At 43.9% G+C, this 8,820-nt stretch overlaps 1 protein-coding gene across 4 annotated transcripts in view; it reads right to left on the reverse strand.

Moving 5' to 3' along the window:
* The window catches only part of LOC111973496 (B-cell receptor CD22-like), a 48,806-nt gene that overhangs the window by 11,409 nt on the left and 28,577 nt on the right, over nucleotides 1-8,820 (reverse strand). The gene's annotated exons all lie outside the window — the stretch shown is intronic.

Genomic DNA, 8,820 nt, shown 5'->3' on the forward strand with positions numbered 1-8,820 from the left:
CATTTAATTCGAAAGGTGGGTAAACCAAATGTGCAATTAAGTATGTTTGAAATTAAATTAAACAATTAATTTATTGTTAGTTCGATGCTTAAGCTTATGCTAATGGTAATGACAAAACAATAGGCTAATACTAGTTTTTTTTCAAAATATGCACCTGTTTAACTATGTCTGTTCAACAGTTTCACCTCAATTCATGCAAATTCTACCTCATAATTATGAACACACCCCTCACTGTTGTCATTGGTTGCCACTAATTGCACTGGTTTGGGCTACATAAACCTGCTGCAAGCATTCATGGCTTTACCCGAAGAAGGCACAAGTGCATGCCGAACGTTGGTTGTTCTACCCAATAACATGACTGAGAGTTCTTAATATTTATCATGGAGTGTTGCCACTTCTCGTTGTTTTTATCCTCTCTCTTTTTTACCCAGCAGGTGGGAGCCGACCTCCCCCAACAGGTGGTCTCCCAGACTTCAATGGGAATGTGTGTGTGATGTTTTTATAAATCGAGCTAAATCATAAACGTTGAATAGAACAAGTGTAGACCTTAACGTGAAATGCTTACTGACAAGCCCTTAACCAACAGGTGTAGACCTTAATGTGAAATGCTTACTGACAAGCCCTTAACCAACAGTGCAACTCAAGAAAGAGTTAAGAAAATGTTTACTAAATGAACTAAGGTAAAACATTATAAAAAGAAAAACAAAAAATGTGCAATAACAAGGCTATATACATGGAGGTACAGAGTCAATGTGCGGGGTACAGGTTAGTCAATGTAATTTGTACATGTAGGTAGGGGTGAAGTGACCATGCATAGATAATAAACAGCAAGAAGCAGCAGTGTACAAAACAAATGAAGGTGGGGGGTGTAAATGTAAATAGTCCGTTGGCCATTTGATTAATTGTTCAGCAGTCTTATGGCTTAGGGGTGAAGCTGTTAACGAGCAATTTGGTCCTATACTTGGCACTCCGGTACCGCTTGCTGTCTATAACTTGGGTGACTGGAGTCTCTGACAATTTTCTGGGCTTTCCTTTGACACCATCTAGTATATAGGTCCTGGATGGCAGTTTGCTTGGCCCCAGTGATGTACTGGTCTGTACGTATTACCCTCTGTAGCGCCTTACAGTCAGATGCCGAGCAGTTGCCATACCAGTCGGTGATGCAACCGGTCAAGATGCTCTCGATGGTGCAGCTGTATAGCCTTTTGAGGATCTTGGGACCCATGCCAAATCATAGGGTTGTCACATAACTTTTTCAACATGAAAAACAGACTTGGTTTGAAACAGAGTAATTGTATCTGACTGATTCTCACACACACCACTTAACTTCTCCTACACCAACTTCCTCATTTTCTTGCTTAACTTCCTCTTTAAAGTGTATTTGCCAAGAAAACCCTGGTGGGCTGGATGACACATGTTCACACCACTTCTATACAGATTTGACTTTTTCGTATCAGGCTAGCAGAATTTATGCAGCAGGTTAGGAGAATTATGGCTATGGGTTACGCTTAGTGAAAATGCTCTCCTAACCAGGGTCGGACGACCCCACACCCCCCCTCTTACCTATTGCATTTCAACCCATTTTGCCATGGTGTAGGGAGCATTTCAACCCATTTTGCCATGGTGTGGAGAAAATTTCAACCCATTTTGCCATGGTGTGGAGAAAATTTCAACCCATTTTGCCATGGTGCGGAGTGCATTTCAACCCATTTTGCCATGGTGTGGAGAGCATTTCAACCCATTTTGCCATGGTGCGGAGTGCATTTCAACCCATTTTTCCATGGTGTGGAGAACATTTCAACCCATTTTGCCACGGTGCGGAGTGCATTTCAACCCATTTTGCCATGGTGTGGAGAGCATTTCAACCCATTTTGCCATGGTACAGAGGGCATTTCAACCCATTTTTCCATGGTGTGGAGTGCATTTCAACCCATTTTGCCATGGTGCAGAGAGCATTTCAACCCATTTTGCCATGGTGCACAGTTTTATAATGCTATTCGACATGTTGTCATGAAGCTAATAATTTTTTTTGTTTGTTTTCAAGCTAATTTCCCACTATTCAACATATTTTGCTATCACATGCTATCTGGGGCCGTTCTGTAGTCCAGCCCTGCTGTTAACCTACTACCAAAATCACTTCTTATTGAAGTGGCGTGAAAAGAATGTCCCGAGTGCCACAGGAGGGAGACCGCGACCTACAGGGACTGGGAGGCAAGATGGACATGAGCTCCCTGTCACAACTTCTACCGAAGTCGGTTCCTCTCCTTGTTCAGGCGGTGTTCGGCGGTCGACGTCACCGGTCTTCTAGCCATCCCCGATCCATTTTTTATTTTCCATTTGTTTTGGATTGTTTTCCCACACACCTGGTTTTCATTCCCTCATTACGTGTTGTGTATTTAACCCTCTGTTCCCCCCATGTCTTTGTGTGGTATTGTTTGTTGTAAGAATTTAAAAAACAGTTTTTGGGATGGTATCCAATACACCCAATTTCACCATAAAGTGTAACGTTAGTCCTCCTCCTCTTCTGAGGAGAGTATCGGAAGGATCGGCGACCAAGATGCAGCGTCGGTGAGTCATTCAATTTAATAAGAATACTTAATTTTATTTTATTTTATATCCATTATTTTAACCAGTAAGTTGACTGAGACACACGTTCCTCATTTGCAGCACGACCATGAGAATTAGTTTACAGGCGGAGAGGAGGGGGTCATGAAATTGACCACAAGTGTAAACTTTACAACGAATAAAACAATTAAAGCTCGACAACGAACGGAAAACGTAACAGTCTCCCGTATAGGTTTGAACACAACACAGGCAACCACACGGAAACACCCACAATACAAACAGGGCTACCTCAAATATGGCTCCAATCCAGAGAACAAACCGACACCACCTCGCCTCTTGATCTGAGAACCATATCGGCTCCAACACCATATGAAATAGACAAACCAGACATAAACATAGGAATGCCCACTCACATTCACACCCTGACCAAACAAAACATAGAAACCATACACAGCAAACTATGGTCAGGGCGTGACACAAGATACAGGTGTCCTTTCCTAACTCAGTCACCGGAGGGGGAAAAGAAACCGCACCAAGGATTTCACCCACAGCAGGTTGTGCACGGAGCAACTAATCTCGGAGCGAGATCGGGCTTGCCGGCTGTGAAATAAACACGATGGATGTCCATGTGTTTATTTCATTCCATTTGCTCGTTCCGACCATTATTATGAGCCAATCTCCTCTCAAGCAGCTCCACTGATATTCCACTAAGGCCATGGGAATGCCATCGATGGCTATAGCCAAGCGCCTCCAGTGATGATCCTTGGCAAGAAGTCCTCTAGTTTGCATATCCATGGAAAGCAAGCCTCCAGTGACGATCCCATGCAAGAAGCCTCCAGTGATGATTCCATGGTATGAAGCTCCAGTATGATCCATGGCACCAAAGCCTCCAGTAATGATCCATGGCAAGAAGCCTCCAGTGATGATCCATGGCATGGACAGCCTCCAGTGATGATCCATGGCAAGAAGCCTCCAGTGATATCCATGGCACGAAGCCTCCAGTGATGATCCACTCTGGCACGAAGCCCTCCAGTGAGGAGTCTTTGGCACGGAAGACCGCAACGCGAGGGTCCCCAGTCCGGAGGCTCCAGCGACGGTCCCCCAGTCCGGGAGCCTCCAGCGATCGATCTCCCAAATCCGGAGTCTCCAGCCGACGTTTCTCCAGTCCGGAGCCTCCAGCGACGAATCTCCAGTCCGGAGCCTTCCAGCGAACGGTGCTCCAGTTCCGCGAGCCTTCCACGACTGTCTCCAGTCCGGAAGCCTCCAGCGACGGTCCCAGTTCCGGGAGCCGTAACGAGGGTAGTCCCAGTCCGGAGTCTCCAGCGACAGTCTCCAGTCCGCGAGCCTCCAGCACGTCTCACAGTCCGGACCCCAGCCCTACGCGGTCCCCTGTCCGGGCCAGCTGATGGTTGGGTCCCCAGTCCGGGGTCGGCGACAGCAGGGTCCCCGCACCAAGAGGCGCCACACAAAGTGGGGTGAGCTAGAGTTGGAGCGGGCGTCGCGTCCCGCACCTGAGACGCCACGCGCATAAGAGCAACCCACCCAGACCCTTGCTGTATAGGTTTCAGTTTTTTCCGTCCGGAGTCTGCAACCTTTGGGGAGGGGTACTGTCACGCCCTGACCTTAGAGAGCCTTTTTATGTTTCTAGTTGGTTTTGCGTCAGGGTTGTGATTTATGGGTGGGTGCAATTCGTGGGCCGCCTATGTTTTGTTTCTATGTTTCTTTATTTTCTTTGTTTGGCCGGGTTAGGTTCTCAATCAGGGACAGCGTCTATCGTTGTCTCTGATTGGGAACCATACTATAGGTAGCGTTTTCCCCACCGATGCTTGTGGGTAGTTGTTTTTCTGTTGTAGGTGTTCTTCACCTGACAGGACTCGTTTCGGTTTCGGTGTATTCCTCTTTGTATTTTTTTTTGGTTAAACTGTTCATTTCAATAAAGGTCATGAAACACTCACCACGCTGCGCTTGGTCCGATTCCTCATTCCGACGACGAACCGTTTTTTTGCATCTTTTTACACTCTTTAAAGGATATGGTTTAGTAAAATGCTCTCCTAAACCAGAGTTGGAAGACAGCATTGGTACCCTGACGCTTACAGTGGCAAGAAAAATTATGTGAACCCCTTTTGGAATTACCTGGACTCTGCTTTATTTAAATGGTCATTACAATTTGATCTGATCTTTCATTCTCAAGTCACAACAACAGACAAACACGTTTGCTAAACTAAAACAACACACAAACAATTATTACGTTTTCACGTCTATTATTGAAAACACGAGTAAACATTCCACAGTGCAGGGTGCGGAAAAAGTTGTGAACCTTGAAAATTAATAACTGGTTTACCCTCTGGAAGCAATAACCCAACCCAAACGTTTTCTGTAGTATGAACCTGTTTCATTTCAGCAATATTCTCTGTGATGTCTGGTAGTGAACCGCTCTCCTTGAGGTCATGCCACGCAAATCGCAGATCGGGTTGAGGTCAGGACTCTGACTGGGTCACTCCAGAAGGAGTATTTTCTTCTGTTGAAATAATTCTTTGTTTTTTACTTCTGTGTTTTGGTTGTTCCTGTTGCCAACACTCACTTTTGTTGACCTTCAATTGGCGGACAGATAAGCACTTAATTTCTGCTGCAAAAAGTCTTGATAAACTTGGGAATTCATTTTTCCGTCAATGATACAAAGCTGTCCAGGCCCTGGGCAGCAACAGCAGACCCCAACCATGACGCTCCCTCCACCAAACTTTACAGTTGGGATTGAGGTTTTGATGTTTGTGTGCTGTGGCCGTTTTTTTCTCCACACATATGTTTGTGTGTTCCTTCCAACATCTTAACTTTAGCTTGAATCTGTCCACATAAATAAATTTTGCAGTAGCGCTGTGGAAACATCCAGGTGCTCTTTTGTGAACTTTAGTACCAGCAGCAAGTTTTTGGACAGCAGTGCGCTTCTTCTATTGTGGTGTCCTCCCGTATGAACACAATTTTTGTCAGTGTTTACATATCGTAGACTCGTCATAGAGATTTAGCATGTTCCAGAGATTGCTGTGTGTCTTTAGTGACACTCTAGGATTCTTCTTAACCTCATTGAGCACTTCTGCACTGTGCTCTTGCTATCATCTGTGCAGGATGGCCAGTCCTAGGAGAGTAGCAACATGCTGAACTTTCTCCATTTTAGACAATTTGTTCTACCGCTGACTAACGAAAATTCAAGGCCTTTTAGAGACCCTTTCCAGATGTATGCAAGTCAACAATTCTTAATCTTAGGTCTTCTGAGATTTTTTTGTTCAAGGCCATGGTTCACATCAGGCAATGCTCCGTGTGAATAGGCAAACTCAAACTTTGAGAGTGTTTTGATAGGAGGGAACTCTAACCACATCTTCAATCTCATTGACTGACCTCCAGTTAGGCTGACTTCCTGACCTCCACTGTGAAGTTTTAAATGATGTATTCAATAAAGACAGGAAAGATATAATAATTTGTGTGTTTGTTAGTTTAAGCACACTGTTGGTGTTCTATTCGTTGTGACTGTGACATTTTTGACCAATTTCTGCAGAAATCCATGAATTCCAAAGGTTCACATACTTTTCTTGCCACTGTATCTTCCTTGAATTTCAATACCATTGCCCATGTGCAGAGAGAAACCATTTGCAATTTTACAATGCTTATCTTACAAATTTGTCCCGTTTTTAAAGCTAACTTCTGAAATTCTACCCTTTTGCATGCAAGCAGAGATTTATTCTAGTACGTGTTTATTGGAGTTCATCAGCTTTGTTCACATTTTGCCATGAGGCTGAGAACAAAGTGTTGCAGTGTTAAAGCTAATTTCCTACTTTTTCAGCACATTTTGCATATCATATGCTATCTGGGCCATTCTACCTTCCTAACCTGCTACCAAAATACTTCTTATTGACGTACCTCCACAGTATCACAGGAGAGAAGCCCAACGACCGCAGGGCCTGAGCGGCAAGGTGGAAATTGGCGCCGGCTCTTCGACAGTCAAGTCTTGGTGGGATAAAGCTTTTGTCAAATTTACGTCAACAAAGTTGAATATTTTGCATTTTATCTAATCCTAACCCTTATCAGTACTTGTAAATCTATTATCATAACCTGCAACACTTAATTATCCTAACCTGCTGCATAATTCTCCTAAAACTTGCAGATTTTATTTTTTTATTTTTTTTACAAAGCTGTATAACCTTCTAGATTCAAAACCCCTCTTCGTACCTGCCCAAAGGTCTTCTGGGAGAAGGAGGACCCAGAATCTTGAGGGTATTTACATTTACCTGCAGAGTGGGAGCCGACTTCCGCCCAACAGTGGGTGAGAGCTGAAAGCTCTGAGAGGACAGGGTCAGAATTGAGAGCAGGGAAGGACCACAGCATGATTCAAGAGAGAAGAGAGAAAACTGACTATTGGGACCACAACACTACGCTGATGCTTCAATATGGTGGGGATGGGGATATGGTGGGCTGACAAAAAGGACTAACAAAGCTCATTGCAAGTTTGTGGAAACTTGCTTTGCCTATATGTGTGTAAAATTGTATGAAACTACATTAATCAAATTGTCTGCGTGCAGTTCCGACTACCACTCACCTGTCAATGGATTTATGAGTACTGTAGTATTAGGTTATAGATCAGAATCAGTGTTCAAAACGTTATCGCTGACTGCTCTTTCCTGACATAGACTGAACCATGTGTAATCCAAGTGACCAGCTATGATCCTTGTTTGATGTCACTTGTTAAAATCCACTTCAGTGTAGATGAAGGATAGACAGGTAAAGAAGATTATTTAAACGCTTGAGACAATTGAAAGAAGTTGTATTGTGTTATGTGATCCATTTAGTGGGTGTTTAGGGCAAGACAATAAATGTAAGTGCCTTTGGAATGAGGTGTTGGCAGTAGGTGCCACACACACTGGTTTCTCAAGAACTGTGCAACACTGCTGGTTTTTATCCATGTTTTCCCATCTGTGGTAATCAAGAATAGCCACCACCCAAAGGATATCAGCCAAACTTGACACCAAAGTGTAGGAAGCTGGAGTCAACCATGCGCCATCATCCAGCGTGGACACGTGACACCTGGTAGAGTCCAGCCCCGATGAACTGAGGCTGTTCTGAAGGGCAAAGGGGTAAAACTCATTCATGTTTGGTTACTCATTGCCATTCAAAAGTATTCATACCCCTTGACTAATTAACATTTGTACTGACCCTGTGTGTCTAAAATAAAACACTGTATTCACAAAATTATTTTTACACACTCACCAGTCATTCTATCTACAACAATCACCCCTTAAATAAAACACAAAAGTCCGAATTAATTGATCCATGACTCACTCCCTCGCCCAACGGCCTAGTACTCTCCTGGCTCTTCACAGAAACCTGTTTGCAGTAATTAACATTGCACACAACCATTTAAATAACTGAATAAAATCTAATTGAGGTATGTATTCACAACCCCTGAGTCAAAACATGTTTGCGAAATCCACCACAAACGTCACATCCGACCATCACAGGTGACTTCTACCTACATCTGAGCTCATGCACGCAACTCTGGAGCTCCGACTCGCCTTCCACTCTTCCTGCCTGAGACGCCGCTCACTGCTACAATGCTCGGCGCCGCGTAGAGCGTATCTTCCATCAACGTACTGCATTACACCCACCACCGCATGAAATACGCTGCTTATATCTACTTCTCTACATTCGACCACTGCTTCGTAGACGAGATCATACGCTGCTTCAGCCAATAACACGCTACTATGATGACTCAACACCTGCTCAGATTGCTTGCTTGAACTCCACTCTGGTGCCATTACGATCAACACGACCCCTACAAATACCATCCATCACTCTTTCGTGCGCTGCGCCCTATTCGATCACTTCGATGCTTCTGAAGAATATGAAGAGTGGGTACCACCAGTGATGTGTTGTTTTGGATTTGCGCCCAACTAACAACTTTGTATCAGGACATAGAGTACATTTATTTTGACCACTTTTTTTGCAGTGTTAACTTAAGTTCCTTATTGCAAAACAGAATGCATGTTTTGGAATATGTTTATTCTTGTACATGTTTCCTTCTTTTCAATCTGTCACTTAGGTTACGTAGTTGTGGAGTAACTACACTGTTGTTACTCGTCCTAGTTTTCTGTATCACAGCCATTCAGACGTTGTAAATGTTTTTAAAACACCAGTCGACTCATGGTGAGATTCCCTGAGCGTTTTCCTTCCTCTCTGGCAACTAGTTAGGAGGACGCCTGTATCTTTGTA

The sequence above is a fragment of the Salvelinus sp. IW2-2015 genome, linkage group LG14 (genome assembly GCF_002910315.2).
Source record: "Salvelinus sp. IW2-2015 linkage group LG14, ASM291031v2, whole genome shotgun sequence".
NCBI classification, from domain to species: Eukaryota; Metazoa; Chordata; class Actinopteri; order Salmoniformes; family Salmonidae; genus Salvelinus; species Salvelinus sp. IW2-2015.